This window comes from Octopus bimaculoides, chromosome 3 (genome assembly GCF_001194135.2).
Source record: "Octopus bimaculoides isolate UCB-OBI-ISO-001 chromosome 3, ASM119413v2, whole genome shotgun sequence".
NCBI classification, from domain to species: domain Eukaryota; kingdom Metazoa; phylum Mollusca; class Cephalopoda; order Octopoda; family Octopodidae; genus Octopus; species Octopus bimaculoides.
Genome location: NC_068983.1, coordinates 167,903,045 through 167,907,226, shown reverse-complemented (window position 1 = coordinate 167,907,226; position 4,182 = coordinate 167,903,045). Strand labels below are relative to the sequence as shown.

The window sequence follows — 4,182 nt, the reverse complement described above, 5'->3', positions numbered from 1 at the left end:
CTCTCTCTCTCTCTCTCTCTCTCTCTCTCTCTCTCTCTCTCTCTCTCTCTCTCTCTCTCTCTCTCACTCACTCACTCACTCTCACACAAACACACACACACACGCACATACACACACAGTAAAAGACTAATTTTTTTCTTTTACTTATACTAATTGATTGTTTTTTCTTGGTCGTTTGAATTATTTTTTCATCTGACTGCTTTTAAAATATCTTACTTTAGCTTCACACCTTAGCACCATACTTTATTTTCAAAGTGTTGCTAAGGATTTAAGAATTTTCTTATTGTATAAATTCAAAGAAAATATTAGTTACACATGGGGATGTTTGAATTTAATAAAAGTTTAGTACCTTTTCTCTAGAAATTAAAGAAGGCACTGATCTTTTGACATAGTAATTAAGATTTGCATTCATACTCTTGTGTCCTCTAATTGCACTTTAGATAAATAGTAAACAAAAGAATCTTTACTTTTTTATTTGTATTTATATCTTAACTATAAGATTAATAAACTGTGTCATAGAATGGCACCAGATAATAAGTTTGTAGTGGGAGTCATTCGCTTAATTACATCTGAATCTAGCTCATGCATGATGTGCTTTTATATATATATATATATATATATATATATAGAAAAAGGTAAAGTCAACCTTGATGAAACTTGAACTTGAGACTGTTAAGAAAACTGGGCACCAACAAATGTCTCGTGTGACATTATTTTCTGTCACACTACTCGTTTTATAATGATTTCTTAAGATGAAGAACTCTTACTTTTTTTTTTTATGTGGAGAGTTTGTAGTTCAATCATTTGTCTCAATCACCAGATGGGCTGGAAAAACAAATGTCAGAAGTATTTCAATGCAGAACCATGATATACCAAAAACAATGTTTAAATGATTTCAGTTTGTTAGCTTACCATTTGCATCAAACCAGGTCTCTTTGAAGTCATATATATATTGAAGGAAATATTGACAACAATGTCTTCCATTTTGTCACTATTTTTTTTTCCTGCATAGCCATGGATTTAGAAATCATTACAATTATAAAAGTTAGTTTTGTCATATAACAATGGTGAAGCTGTTTTTCTTACTGCTTTAGAATAGTTGTATTCGTTCTATTTAAGTGATTTAGAAGACTCTATTCAAATTAGTTTTTGTTATTGAACAGCAATTTTTTATGGAAACAATTTCAGCTTTGATCACCACCTCTCACCCTTTTGACTCTGTGGCTGTATAGGACTACATTGCCTAATGTATCTTTGGGCTACTTTTTCTAGTAAGAAGAGCTTCCCCATAGACGTTACTTTGTGGGAATTCACAGTTGTTATTCGTAGTTGTTATCATCATCTTACGTTTACTTTTCCAGACTGATATGAGTTTCCAGACTGATATGAGTTAGATGGATCGTTACAGCCTGACTCGGGTCTGATTCCAAATTTCCTGCTGCCAATACTTACCCTACTAATTTATGGAAATGGAAATCACATTGTCCTGTGTTAGGCTTATGAGTTCACATTGTATCCTTGATTAAAGATACTCCGCTTCACATTTCTTCAGTCTACTCAGCTGGAAATGAGTCCCACCAACAATCACCTGTGCAATGAACTGGCACCCCATCCAGGGACCAGGTTTGTATTCCGTTAAAAGCTCTCGAAAGAAACCAGAATAAGGTGACTCTGACAGAATCAGAGTTTGTCAGCCAAGCAAAGATAATCTTTTTGTTTACTGCTGAGAGTTGACAGTCTGTAAATTGGTTTCTCTCTCTCCCCCCTTCCCTCCCTCCATCTGTGTATAGATTAAAGTTTGGTGGAATAGTTGAAATCATCGTTCTTGAAATTTAACCAATTTTCCTTTAATTTTCTCCACCCAACACTGCTTTTGGCACGTTTTGCATTGAAAAAAAAAAAAAAATGTAAGCCATTTTTATTCATATCAGTCAATATCAATTCTTTTTTAACATTAAATTGCATTTGTTTATATATATATATATATATATGTATCTTTTCTTTTTTCTTATATTTAAAACCTATTTTTTTCTATTTTTGCTTGTTTAAACATTTTTTTTTATCTGACCACTTGCCATGCATCTCTGGATAATTAATTCTCTTTCCATCGAATTAATTAAGGACTCATTCTTTTAACAAACTTTTACTAACATATTTAATATAGTATGCTTTATTTTTTTTCTTTAAATTCTGACAAAACTAATCCTAATACAGTAATGTAATGGCAATGTCATATTTTTCTGTTTATTTTTTTTTGCCATTTTTACATTTTTGGAATGTCTGCAGCATAATGCTTCGTCTCCTTGGTTTATATTTTCAACACGTGTGCATCTTAAACACAGCAGCCTTTTCTAAATTATGCATATTTCTTTTCTTCATATTTTGTCCCCACTTCACATCTGTCAACAATATTTTATCTGCTTTTATCCATTATTGGATTTTCTCACACTGAAATGATTTTCAAATTTGATTTTTCATTAAAAAACATTTTTTTTTTATCATTTGTGTCTAAAGAAGATAAATTCCAAAACATATCTTTTTTTTCCCTTGTTTCTGTCATTGAACTGCATCCATGCTGGAGCACTGCCTTGTAGTGTTTTAGCTAAACAGATCAATCTCAGCACTTGTTTTTTAAGTTTGGTTTTTGTGGAACTATTATGTGATGTGAGCAAACCAATACCAATTGTTAAGCAATGGGGAGGAAAACAAACATAAAGACACACACCTATATGATGGGCTTCCACACAGTTTCCATCTACCAAATTCACTCACAAGGCATTTGTCAGCTTAGGTGGGTAGTAGGAAAAAAAACCCACTTAAGTTGTTGCGCATTGGGACTAAACCTGAAACCATGTGGCTGCAAATTGAGCTTCTTAACCACCCAGTCATGCTTGCACTTGTAACCGCAAAGCCATGCCTGACCTACACATCTAACCTAATACATAGAACTTTATCGGTATACAGGGTGTCTCAAAAAAAATTGATATCATTTGAGATGTAAATATCACAGAAACTCCATAGTCAAAGCAAATGAAACTAAACAGGTTTAATGTTGGGCAACAAAAGATTTATTCCTCCAAGTTTGAATGAGAAATTCAAAGGTGTGTGGATTCCATGAACGGAAAGATAACGGACCATGAAGATGCTTCTTGAAGATGGTGCAGAACACATTCCCTTTTGGTGAGTCCTTCTCATGCTCAGCTGTGGGATTTTGTTCACCCCAAATGCAAACATTATGCTTATTGATTTTGCCATTCGTATGAAATGTGACCTCATCACTGAAAACGAGACGTTCCTTGAACTCGGCTTCAAGTTTCTCTTGCATATCAACACAGAATTGTTTGTGCTTTCGCTTGTCATCTGCTGTTATGACCTGAACGAGCTGCAGCTTGTAGGTTAATGAAATTAGCAAGCGTTTCCTCAGGATGCGCCAAACTGTCATTGGAAGAATCTGAGTTTCCAGACTTGTTCTTTTTATGGACTTCTTGGGGCTTCACAAGAGCTTTTGGCGAACCTGCTTGACTGTCTCTTCCAATGTTAATGGTCATCCAGATCCTTTTGCCCTGCACAAACAGCCTTCCTCTTTGAATTTTTTGTGCCATGTCCAAATCTGCATTGCCTTTGGTGTCTTTTTAGAGAACTCCCTCACAAATGCACGCTGCACAGTCTTGTTCCACTGTGCGCAAGCATACTCCAACACACAAAGTGCTTTTTCTCTTCCAGTGAATGCCATTTCTATACCTGAAAAGATAAACATATCCAACATTAAACATTAAATTTTGACCTGTTTCTATGCATGCTGTTAAAATTTGAAGTCATTTGAACAAGAACTGGTAAAGTTATTAGATTGTGAAATGATATCAAAGTTTTTGAAACACCCTGTATATAGCTTAAATTTTTTTAAAATGCACACCAAACAATGATCTATTCCTCATTATACTTTACCATCTGAATTGTTTTTTAAAATTATTTTTTATAAAATCTCAGCTAAAAATTCTAAACAAATTCCTTTCTGGTTAGCTATTATTATTATTATTATTATTATTATTATTATTATTATTATTATTATTACCAGGTTTGCAAGCTAGCAGAATTGTTAGCATGCTGGACGAAATACTGACCATTCTAAGTTGAGGCTGACTTTGCTTTTTATCCTTTTCAGGTTGATTAAAGAAGTACCAG

General features: G+C 33.7%; 1 protein-coding gene across 6 annotated transcripts in view; it reads left to right on the top strand.

Annotated features, from left to right (window-relative positions):
* Positions 1-4,182, top strand: part of LOC106883526 (DENN domain-containing protein 5B) — a 189,698-nt gene that overhangs the window by 126,046 nt on the left and 59,470 nt on the right. The window lies entirely within an intron of this gene.